Source organism: Scyliorhinus canicula, chromosome 12, assembly GCF_902713615.1.
Source record: "Scyliorhinus canicula chromosome 12, sScyCan1.1, whole genome shotgun sequence".
Classification (NCBI taxonomy): Eukaryota; Metazoa; Chordata; class Chondrichthyes; order Carcharhiniformes; family Scyliorhinidae; genus Scyliorhinus; species Scyliorhinus canicula.
Genome location: NC_052157.1, coordinates 43,648,561 through 43,661,571, shown reverse-complemented (window position 1 = coordinate 43,661,571; position 13,011 = coordinate 43,648,561). Strand labels below are relative to the sequence as shown.

The window sequence follows — 13,011 nt, the reverse complement described above, 5'->3', positions numbered from 1 at the left end:
GACAATGATCGTATCATCTGTTTTTATTGTGATGATGACTAAGAGGCTTAGGGCACTGCCTGTACCTCCACTACTCTTCTTCAAATTATTCCATGGGATCTTTTACAGGGAGGCAAATGAGAGTATAACATCTCACTTAAAAGTGCAGCACTCCCTCGGTACAGCAGTAGACCGTCAGTCTTTTTTATTATTATTCAATGGTTGTGCTGGGCCAGCATTTGTTACTTATCCCTAAATTGCCAGCTAAGCCATTTCTGAGGGCAGTTAAGAGCCAACCACAATGCTGTGGGGCCTGGAGTCACACCTATGTCAGACCAGGGAAGGACGGCAAATTTTATTCTAAAGGACATCCCATGAACCGGTTGGGTTTTTATGGCAATCGCCAGAGTCATTATTCGACTTTTAAGTCCAGATTTTTATTGAATTCAAATTTCAATTTGGTGGGACTTGAAGTCGGGACCCCACCTCATTACCCTGGGTCATGGGATTATTATTCTACTGATAATAATACCACTACACCATTGCTTCCCCCACACTGCTTTCCCCTTGATTTTTGTGCTCAAGCCCTGGAGTGGGAGGCAAGAGCGTGACCAAGTGAGCCATAGCTGATTCAAAGTAAAATATGTGTAAATTATTTACAGAAAGTAATGAATGTTTAGACAGAAATGTAACCGTAAACTTAAGAAATACTACTGAATCTAATCAACACCATCATATTCCTCCTCCCATAGAAAGTTCAGTACCTGGCCAGCCACAACAGCTTTCTTTACTAGAATTCTCCTGTGTTGTGGAGGTAATCAGTCAACAATAATCTATCAAATACCACCCTAAATCTTCAATACTGTGAAGCCACATGGAGAAAAGGGATTCATTGATATTCTTTGCCCACAAGTCATTCATTTTCTCCTTTTTAATATTTGTTGGTATTTAAAAGCAGGCTGAATTGAGATACGTGTGGTGAGCATTTTTGTAGATACCACACTCAGTTTGGAGTGATAAAGTCAGTCTTCGTCAGGATTAAATAAATTCTATCGTTTAAACCAGAGCAAATGTTAAGAGTCCTTCCTGTTTATTTCCTTTGCTCTCATTTATTCTATTTTATTATTTTCGTCCATGGACCATAATTGAGCTGTGTCATTAAGCAAAAGACTCAAAGTTGAAAACAGCCTGCTTGCCACGGCACTGTGTTCCCAGGTTTTGTATTTTGTAAAGGAGAAGCCAGACTCTTTGGCGCTGAGCGGACCTTCGGAACCAGTGTTTGAGGAAATCAGTACGATTGGTTAACTGGCAACCAGAGGGTTGGCCAAGGACAGTATTCAGCCTGGCAACGATCAGTGATTGGTTCCTGTGTGGTGCATTCTGAGAGAACTGAGCAGAAGTGCTTAGACCTTGGAAGTGAAAGCAACTCTCTCTCTCTCTTTCCTGCTTGCTGAAGTGAAAGAACTGCCCTATTGTTCTGCAAACAGTGAGTGTCTGGTACATATTTTGCTGTAAACCTGAAATGATGCTGAGTCTGTGGAGAAAGTAGTCAACCTTGCCAGAAAAAAAGTTTCAAGACTAGAAGGAAGAAGTACCAAAAAAAAAGCCTGAACATCAGAAAGACAATGACTGAAAGTCATCCCAGTGCAAAAAAAGCCTCATCCTTTTATTTTTATCTCTACTTTCTTTTCCTTTCCATCACACTTTTCCTTCTGTGTTGTTTGTCTGTGTGTGTGTGTGTGTGTGTGTGTGTGTGTGTTTAGTGAGTGGGGTGAGTTAGGATGGGGTGTTGGAAAAGGGGTAGTAGATAGTCAGTTACATTTTATTTCCATTTAATTATAATCCCCTGCACAGTAAAAGGTTGTTTGTTTTTTAAAGTTACAAACCTGGTGACTTTGGGCTCAACCAAGAACCTTGGGTATTTTAAATAAAATCTAATTTTACCTGTGTTGTGATTCCAGGTTAAGTGGGGTTGGATTGACCACACACTAGTCCAGGGTGTCATGACACAAAGTATCAAATACCCAAACTCACTGGGAGCTGAAGCCAACCAGGTATATCACATAACACTTATGACGTATTGTCATTCACCAGAATGAATAATTCCATTGTTGGCACAGAATCAGAATAATACGGCTCTACTTATTTTGGATCAACTCACAAATTCATCCAGTCAAATATCACTTTCCACTAAAGTAAGCAGAGTTTTTTAGGCCTTGCTCTCAATGGCAGTCTGACACCAATTGGCAATGGGAGCACTGGACATCCACATCATTCCATTCTACCGGGCAAAGACTGATCTGGTCAAGGAATCACTTGATTGTCTTGACAACATACAAGGATCACAAAATCTGATTTTGTTCACCAATAATGATCTTTCCACAAAACTATGGGTGGAAATCACCCAAGCCCCCATCGGCAGACTCAATGGCGGACAGGCAGGAAGAATTCAGCAGGAGACCCAAAATCGGTTTTACGCCGGCGTGAATTTCCTGTGGAATCTCCTGAAGATGTATCAGGAACTCACTGGAGGCTGGCATGGAACTCATTTGAATCCCGCTCTTGAGATGCAGATGAAAGTCTGACCATCTGCGCCCAATTCTCAATTCTCCATGGTGCCTGCCTGTGGGAAACACGTTTGTGGAACAATGTGACTTGTAGATACCTGGGACACACCTGAATCATACCTGGGGCTGCCTCCAGAGTTCAGGATGAAGGCTGCCGGTGGCCCGATGGGTTGGGGGGGGGGGGGGGGGGGGGGGGAGGGGGTGATATTATTGGAGATCCGTCTTCTTTCTCTGGAGGTCCATGTTCCCCCCTCAGGGTGTGCCTGATGATCCATCTGCATTTACAGGAGGTCCACCTTCTTTCTTCAATCAGGAGTCATTGATGGTGGCTGCCTTTACAAGATGGCACTCAGATAAGACATTGGACTATGCGCCATCAGGCATACCCTGTCATGAAATGCGACGTGTAACACCGGTTGCATAATAAATTAGGTCGGGCCCGAAAGATTTGCCGTGCTTTCTCGCCGGTCTCCGCATGGAGAAACCCTCCTTGTTCCCACCCCTGCCACAGGACCTAGACCCCAGATGGGAGAATTATGCCCCATTGTTTTCTTTTCCGCTTTCTTTAAACAATGAACGATCAAAACCGCTAAATATACATATCCTGGATCTAGGTGAAATGGTCAAAAATTAATTGCTGAAAGTCGTTAATGTTCGACGAGAAAAAGCACCAACTATAAATTTCAGAAATACTTTGTGATTTGATTCAATTCCCTCACTCCCACGGTCGGATCTGAAGCCATAATAGGCACATGTTGTTCATTAAATAAATCACAGATGTGAATTGTACTCTTTTCAGGTTGCTGCTCCACAATTCCTCAGAAGGTTTCTGAAGGCGAACAGTCATTAAAACACAGAAAACCTTATAATAATCATAGCCTAGCACTCTCCAGAATGGTGAAGCACTCCAGAATCATTTTAAGCATACCAACGGCACTTTCATCTCCAGTCCCGGTAAGCTGACAAGCCCCATTCTGCTGCTCTCCAACAAGCAGGACTGTGCATGTTCAGAACACTAGTCATTAACAACCTCGATTTGATCCAACAGATTGTAACCTTGCTTATTCATAACATTCGAGACCGAAGAAATGAATCACCTTCCGACACATAAATCGACAATTCCGTCATGCAGATTTTTCCCACTGAGGTGTCACAAATCTGCTATTATGTTTTGGGATTACTGCTGATAAAAGTTAAGTGATTAAAATTCCTTCAGGATTACCTTGTTTCCTCATTCATTCATGAGGGCAAATGTTTGACCCATCGGCAGCAACTGGCATTTGTGTCAAATCTTCAGTGTGGAAAACAAAAGAGTCCCGAGATGCTTTAGGAATGGAAATAGAAAAAGAAACCTCAAGGCATGGAAAATCAAGAGCCATGATCAAGAAAGCCTGGCCAAAACTGATGGATTTAAGAAGACTTTGAATTATATTAACTGTACAACAAGTAAATAATAACCCAATTTATAGCATTAAAAAGAAAACTGCATGGTTGATGGCAGACAACAAAGATTTCTTGTTGTAGAATAACTAACCAGGCTACAAGTAATGCTGTTGAAATTGAAGAACTGGAATGGGTTGAACTGGACCATTGATTTCAACAGAAATAGAGTACACAATTTTCGACATGCAGGACAATAACCTTATTGTTGGGAACAATTCAATTATCAAAGAAACAAACAGCAACACTCTGAATAAAAAACAAAATACTGCCAGGCCCTAGCATTGTCTGAAACCTGCCCTGGTTCTTTCCCAGGCATATTTTCCTTAGATGTGGAAAGCAGGTACGAAATAAAAACCTACCTGTTATTAAAAGATATATGTTTACTTTTTTTTAAAAAGGTGATTCCGAAAATGATGCAACAGGATGAAAGGGGCAGTTTGTGAATTCTCAAGGCCTTAGTTCAGTGCTGCATCCTAACTTTGTGTCCCATGGCTTTTGAATGCTTCAAAATGGTCACTCGTACGATCGCTTAGCCGAATCTACAGAAGTGGATTTGACGTTCTGTGCACAATCATTCAGAACCTTAGGAAATAAGCCAGGTCAACAGGAAGTAACTTTGACTTCATTAAGATATATAGCTCCACAGTACAAGTCTTCAGAGAGTTTTACTCTTGAAATAAATCAGAGATTTAATACAAGTGCTTTATTCTACACGCACATCCAACACGTCTAAACAATCGGATCAATCAGACGTGCTTTCTATCTCTCAGCTGAAAGCAAGTCTGTGAATATTTCAAATGGAAATTAGAGACTACAGCAAAGCAATGATGTCTATACATCGAATATACATGACAGAAACAGCCCATTTATTAGCAGGAAAGCTCTAAAAATGTGACATTCCTTTGTCCATTATTTTAGTAGTGTCAGAAGTAGTACCGTTTCAGAACAAAAAGGTTAATGGCGCTATTAAAATAAATGGAAGAATATCATAAGAATACTGTTAAACAAACATCCAGTAATAACATCAAGGGTATTTACTGTGCTTTAGCTGGTCGACAGTGGGCCAGAACTTTCCACTCTGGGATCTTTAAGACCCGCCGATGTGAACGGAGATTTCAATGGCTCGCCAGTCCCACTATGGGTTTGGGGGGCCTGGAGAATTTCGACCATGGTGCGTTACAGTTCACTCAGAGTCCAAGTGGCCATGACAACATGTGCTTGTCTGGAGCTATGGATAGTGATGCTGAGATTCTGTGTTCTTTCCATCACATGGCTGACCAGGCATCTCTCCCGCTCTAATTACCTGCCATTGGAGTGTGTTGGAAGGTTTTGCAGATTGATAATCAACCTGTTTGGTCACGTTATGAACAGACCTTCCTTGGCCATCAAATCCTGGAGCCTCTTGAGCCTGGAGCTCCTGGCTCAGAGGCAAGGACATTCATTACACACTGCACTACAGGAATGTTAAACACAGAAGTTTATGTTTCAACCACGAAATGTATTGCGCACCTGGGTGAAGAAATACATTTGAATCCATTCATTCTGAGATATTGTATTTGGAAAAAACTGTAGATTTCGCCGTGGGAACCTATTGTTTAATAAAAGTTTGAAAACTTATTCGTGCATGAGAAGCATCAGGAAATCACTAAACCTGGGCTATGCAGTGAACACTCCAACTACATAACTCAAACAATGGGCGGGATTTTCCGCGCAGAGAGAGGTTGCCCGCCATTGGTTAGCAGCTTGTAACACCACACATAGTTGATTTGTGGATTTTCAATCAGCCAGTTCCGCTATTGTCAATGGGGTTTCCCGTTGACTGCATCCCTCGATGCCGGGATTCCTGTGGCAGCGACGCACCGTCAGCGGGACCGGAAGATCTCACTGGCGTGAACCACAGGAAAATTCTGGCCAATGTAATTGTGAGTGAATGCAAGGCTGCTCACAAATTTAAACATTTCAAATATTTATGCTACCAGTCTTATTTTGGCGAGCATAAGAATGGGGGTTTTGATTACTCTTTCTCACAAAAATCTTTTGTGGTGCGACAATTAAATCGTTTTTTGCCCAAAGATGTAGATGAACACTTCATACCTGATGGAAAAGGTCACTATCTGAAAGATTGACTTGATTTATTTCTCTGCGCAGTTGCTGCCTGGGCTGCAGAGTATTTCCAGAATTTTCGGCTTTTATCTACTGGCGACTGATGTTCTGAGGTGATGTGGGTTGATACATTTAAGGACGGTGAAGTAAAATTGCTCAAGTTCACCGTGCAGCTAAGAAAGGCCATTCAGCCCTTCTAACATATCTTCACACAAAGCAGAGTGTAGATCTGCACATAGTAAGGATCACTTCTCATCCGCATGTGATCATTTCAATCACCCCATCAGCACCAAGACGACACAAGACATGTACCAACCTGTCCATGTGCTGACAAGTGTGACAGGTAATGGTCAAAAGTTTGAAGCAGTTGACAAAGTTATCTCCCTGAGCATCGCCCTCCCTTGAGCAGTTCACATTGACAATGAAGTCAATGCCAGAATTATTAAAGCCTGCACTGCCTTTGACGAGCTCCAGAAAACTGTCTGCGAGCAAAGCGTCTTTCCACAGACATGAAGACGCACAGAGTGGTTTGTTCTTCCCACACTTCTCGTGCACACTTGGGGGGGGTGTGGGCAATTGCTCCAGACAGCCTAAGCCATTTTCACGTGACCTGACACTACGCAAGATCTGGTGGCAGGGAAAAACTCCGAATACTGAGATTCTCTCCCTGACTGACATGCCCAGCAACCACACTCTGCTGCACACTCTGCTGCAAAGAGCTCAGATAAGATGGGCAGGACACATCGCCAGAATACCTGACGTGTGCTTGCCAATAAATGCTCATCTGCGATGAAGCATTAAAAGAGAGAAATACAGAAAATAGGAGCAGGAGGAGGCCATTCGGCCCTTTGAGCCTGCTCTGCCATTCATTCATGGCTGATCATCCAGCTCAATAGACTGATCCTGCCTTCCCCCCGATATCCTTTGATCCCCTTTGCCCCAAGTGCCATATCTAACTGCTTCTTGAAAGCATACAATGTTTTGGCCTCAATTACTTTCTGTGGTACTGAATTCAACAGGCTGACCACTCTCTCGGTGAAGAAATATCTCCTTATCTCTGTCCTAGGCTGACTACCCCGTATCCTCAGGCTGTTACCCCTGGTTCAGGTCACCCCCCGCCCCCCCCCCCCCCCCCCACCATCGGGAACATCTTGTGTTAACTGAAGGGACACAGATGCCAGAAAACGCATTTCAAGAACACCCTGAAGGTCCCACTGAAGCGTTTCAACATTGCTCTTCAGATACAGAACCTAGCACAGGATTGCTCAATATAACACAGTTTCATCAGCAAGGTGCCAGCTTCTACGAACAGAACCGAGTCCCACCGTCCAACAGGAAATGTGAACTTTGCCAGCCCTGAGCTGCAAGCACCTCCATCACAGCAATGATACTTGTGCTGCAATGTGCGGCAAACGTGCATTAAATATTTTAGTGCTGCAATTGGACTGATAAGTCATTTCCAAACACCATGGGCAGAATGTTCCGATATTTCTTTCAAAGTGTACGTCCCACCGGGAAAACGTGTTGAGGGTTCTCACATTTGCCTGGTGCCCCCACCGCACAAGTACGGTCCTGCTCCTCGCCGGCCAGCTCAAGGGCTCTCTCCCAAAAGGGCTTTAGGGTTCTCGGTTCAGGTATGACTGCGAAGGCTGTGCCCGCTTGGCTGGTTGTGCTTGAGGTTGTCCTGCAATGAGACAGCTGGGGAGGGTGTAGGCGGGGGTTGCGACAGGTCTGATGCACTGTCATCTCGCTTCCCTTACAGGTCAATCAGTCAACTAGCCCGGACCATCCTTGCACCCTCCGGAGACCACAGACCTCAGCAGCTACACGGGAGACGTCTCAGAGACAAGCAATGAGGAGGCGTCACAGTTGTCACTCGCACTCTCCACCAGTACAGAAATACACACCACGGTGGCAATAACGCAGTGGTCACTTACTGATGAGCACCTCACAGCTGAAGATCCACAGCAGGTGGAGGAAGGAACGTCCCAGGGATCTGATTCTCGGAGTGATACCAGAGCCCAGGCTCTGCTGAGTGTCAGGCCGATGACATGCCCCTGGGTATGGTAGTCCCAGAGCTGATGGAGCTACAAAGACTGAGTTGCGAGCATCGGAAAGGGATGATACCATCCCTCCTTGACAGGAAGACTGACTGGAGGAGTCCCATCACTTTCTGTTCGAGGAGATGATGCCGTCACTCCTATGCCATGAGGCCAACACTCTGAGGGTGGTGTCCGTAGTGGAGACCTTGGGGCAGGATGTATACTCCATTGTGCTGGATGTGTACTCCATGGCAGGGGTATTTCCTCTCAGTGCTTCAGCTCGTGACCTCCACGGCTGAAGGCATGAGCTCCATGGGACAGGGCTTCAACTGCATGGTGAAGGCATTGGTGGGAATCCGTGAGTGTTGATGCCAGAGGACAGCAGGGCTTCCAGATCTCACTCCAGCCGCCTCTCTGTCGCGTGGAGGAGCACAGGGGCCCACGGGCACCTGAAGAAAAGAGGATCGGCATGAGCACAGCGCAAGCCCTTCTGCCCAAGGGACCCTGGGGCTCTTCAGACCATCTGACGCCTCCCTCCTGAGAGCGACACACCTCCACCCCAGTCCAATGGGGACCTTGGTCATCGTCCAAGGTTCTTCCTCTGCCTCCTCCACAGATTACCCCTCCTGGACATCCTCCTCAGCAGAGGAGACGTAGCGTTCTTCCATATCCACCTGGTCAGGCTGCGCATCGCATGGTCACAAACGATCTGGGTATTGAGGGAGTAGTATTCCTTGTAGTTCACAAATGGCACCCCATACCATTAATGGTAGAGAGGTACCACATTAGGGTTGAAGCCCATGGCCAGGGCCTCCTGGCTCACTTAACCCAGGTCCAAATTGATGGGCAGTGGGCCCTTGCAAATAGCAAATCTGTGACCTCTCTTGTACACTTGTGCGCTGCTGACTGGGAAATGCCACACAGGTCACCCGTGCAGCCCTGCAACGAGCCACTGGCATAGAGGACCAGAGCAGCAATGACTTTCAGGGCCTAAGGCAATGGGTGACCTCCCAGTCTATGTGGTGCTAACTCTTGCATCACCTGGCACAGTGGTCCACCATGCCCCAAGGCAGACACAGTCTTCTCCAACACTGTAAAAGTAAGAAGTTCGATAGCAGTATACGCATGGCTGGAAGTTTCTTCTCCAAGACTCCGCCATCTGTGGCCCTGCTCCCAGATTAACAATTGGCCCTACTGCCTGTTCCTCTGCAGGGCGCTGGTCCTGGTCACGTGCAGAAGAATGTCAATATCGCTGCTACTGCTCGATCACAATCAAAAGAATTGCCAGCTCGACCGGCTCCATGTTTCTCCCGAATCAAAAACTGAAAGGAAGAGAACATCAAAGTGAGTGATGACGAGTTCTGATACTCTGACCCACAGCACGAGAAGGATCTGGGACATCCACCATTCCACTGAGCCTCACCTCCCTGTCACACAATAGACACTTCCGCAAAGTTGTCCTTCTCCATTCCACCTGAATGAAGAGCTTCGACTCTTGAGAATCTCCGAGTGCTGTGTGACTCCCCAAAAGGTGAAGATTGAGGGAAGTTGTGTGCATTGTAACCTCACGGGGGAACGGGATGCTGCCACCCATCATCTCCTCAACGGTTTGATTGATGAGTGTCTTCAACCACAACGCCTTGCATTGAGGCCACATCGGTGTCACCTCTCTGTTATGGAGACATGAGTATTTGCCTTGCAGTTCAATGCTTGGGTGGGGGGGTTAACAATTGGGAACCAATCAGTGGCACACTCATGCATTCCAATGCTGACTAGATTGGCACAATTGACTCATCAAGGAAGCATCAGGAAGCTGGTTGGGATTCCCGTTGTGACAAGCAAGGCACATCTGATGCATGTGAAGACTGAAAATAGCATGTCAACTTCATCCTCAGATGACACCCTCTTCCCCATCTTTCATCGATATCAGATTAAATTAGCCATCCATGCAATACTCCCTGAAAGCCTGGCCTCCATAACCAGTGGCTTTGAGCTTCCATACAGCTCATGCGCTCTGGCATCAAAGTGCAGCCTGAGGGTGGAGCTCATTCTGACTGCACTCATCCTCATCCCTGTGAGAGGGTCTTCAGCCCTCCCCCATGAGGTTGGGAACTACCACTTTTTAGACTCCCCCACTTTACCCATGCGGCTTGGCATCTCACGGGACCCCATCCAGGGACCTTACGGTCACCCCCTGTGCTGACTTTGTGGATTCACCTGCTCCCATCCACCCTAGGAGGGTATTCCCGTACCAGCCTCCCCGGACAGGCGCCGGAATGTGGCGACTAGGGGCTTTTCACAGTAACTTCATTGAAGCCTACTCGTGACAATAAGCGATTTTCATTTCATTTATTTCATTTCATTTCATGATATTGTCACAAGCCCAGCAAGGAGGACATGGGAAGTGCTGCTTGCAAACTAGCTGCCAGACTCCTTAAAACCTAAAGGCTCGCAGACATGAAGGGCAGCTAAGGCTTGCGAGCAACCCCTCCCTCTGAGATGCTGAGATTGAACCCCCCCACCCCGCCGTCCTCTCCAATACGCCCTTTGGAATTGGCTCCCGGAGGGTAATGGTGAGCTGTGTTCAGCTCCGATATCCCCTTGGGAGGTAAGGTCGCCAGGTTCTCGTGTTTTATAGAGCTGTGGTAAATCACGCCGGCATGACATCACACCAGTGCCCGATGCATATTCAGTGAAAGGGGAAGTCCCAGCAGGAGGGCAGGCAAATAACATGCTAATGTATTTAAATGAGGTTCCCAGTATTCCATGGCCTTATTCTCGTTACATCACCGGTGAGGAACTTGGAAAATCAGAAAATGTGAACACGCCAGCAAGAATCATGTTTCCCACTTCTCGCCGTGCTTCGCGCCTGTGTCACTATTCTTATTGATGGCTAACGTGGGTTGAAAGTCGCCTCAATTGCATCCAAAACTTAACTCAATGAATTTTAGCTGATGTCTTGGTCATCTTCGACTATAAAGGAGGAATACAGTGTAGACCTGCACTTCTCCCATCACCCCACCCCTGGTAAAAGGCTGCGGATACTGAAACAATTTAAACCTTCAAGACTAAGATAGATAAATTCTTGTTAGCTAAGAAAATCAAAGTTATGGATTGAAGGTGGATAAACAGCGTTGAGGTACAGATCTGCTATTGTCTAACTGAATTGTGGGACATTCGTGAGAAACTGAATGGCCTCCCCCTGCACCCATCTTTCTATTTCCACATTCTCATCTTGTGTGTGCATTTTCAAGATGAAGAGAGTCCAATCTGTCCAATTATTTCCCCATCTCAGTCAGTCCACTGACTCTAGGGCACTAAGGTCCTCTTTTCCATGCAATGTTTCCAGGTCTTAAATGTTTCCAAGATACTACGCGGGATTCTCCGGCCCCCCCGCCGGGTTGGAGAATCGCCCGAGGCTGGTGTCAATCCCGCCCCCGCCATGTCCCGAATTCTCCGCCACCCAAGATTCGGCGGGGGCGGGAATGACGCTGCGCCGGTCGGCAGGCCCCCCGCAGCGATTCTCCAGCCCGCGATGGGCCGAAGTCCCGTCGCTGACAAGCCTCTCCCGCTGACAGGAATCAAAACATCTACCTGTCCGGCGGGATTCGCGGCGCGTGCGGGCGCCGGGGTCCTGGGCGGGGGGACGTGGGGGCGCGGTGGGAACTGACCCCGGGGGGTGCCCCCACAGTGGCCTGGCCCACGATCAGGGCCCACCAATCGGCGGACGAGCCTGTGCCGTGAGGGCACTCTTTTTCTTCCGCCTTCGCCATGGTCTTCACCATGATGGAGGCGGAAGAGACCCCCTCCCCTGCGCATGCAGCAGGATGACGTCAGCAGCCGCTGACGCTCCGGCGCAGGTGCGGACTTACGCCGGCCGGCGAAGTCCTTTCGGCCCAGGCTGGCATTGCGCCAAAGGCCGTTCACGCCAGCCGGCCGAGCGGGAACCACTCCGGCGCGGAGCCTAGCCCCTCAATGTGAGGGCTTGGCCCCTGAAGGTGCGGAGACTTCCGCACCTTTGGGGCGGCCCAACACCGGAGTGGTTTACGCCACTCCAACACGCCAGGACCCCCCGCCCCACCGGGTAGGGGAGAATCTCGGCCCCTGTGTTCAATTTCTGAAGTTTAAATCAAGGAATGCTTTTCACAAAATCAGTGCACATCTTTAAAATAAGTACCATGAAGTAATCCTGAGATTCCGGTTTACAAATGATTAATGCATTCATTTGAAATATGTTTTGTATTGGCCATACTAAATTACCCCTTAGTGTCCAAAGATGTGCAGGTTAGATGGGCTGTCAGGGGTGGGATGGCGGAGTGGGCCTGGATTCTATGGATTCTACAGATAGCTAATTTTAGCAGAGGGATTGAAAATATAAGAATAAAAGTAATAGGGAGAGAAAGTTCAACCACCTTGTCAAGCTTTCATATATAACAACTTGCAATTACATAACTCCTTTAACAGTGTAAAATATCCCAAGGCACTTCTCACTAGTAATTACATTGGGCAATTTCAATATAAACAATGATATTTCCATTTGAATCTCTACCAGGCAAGTAACTTCTTGTGTTCCCAAAACATAGGCCAGGATTCTCCAATCCTGCAGTCAAGTTCTGACGCCGGCGTGAAAAGCGGCGCCAATCACTCCGGCGTCAACGGTCCTTGATCATCCGGTATGCTTCCCTTCCTAGGGGGCTAGGTCGGCGCCGGAGTGGTCCCCACAGCTCCAGCCGGCGCAGAACGACCGGTGCGAGTTCGCGCCTGCGCGGAACGGCCAGCACATATTCGCGCCTGCACGCTACGGCCGCGTGTTTCCACGCATGCGCGGTACGCCCGGCGTGATTCCTCGCATGCCCGTGGGTTCCCGTCTCTGCGCC

The 13,011-nt window shown here is 47.4% G+C and overlaps 1 protein-coding gene across 3 annotated transcripts in view; it reads right to left on the bottom strand.

Annotated features, from left to right (window-relative positions):
• adamtsl3 (ADAMTS-like 3) overlaps positions 1-13,011 on the bottom strand; it is a 747,154-nt gene that overhangs the window by 638,119 nt on the left and 96,024 nt on the right. The window lies entirely within an intron of this gene.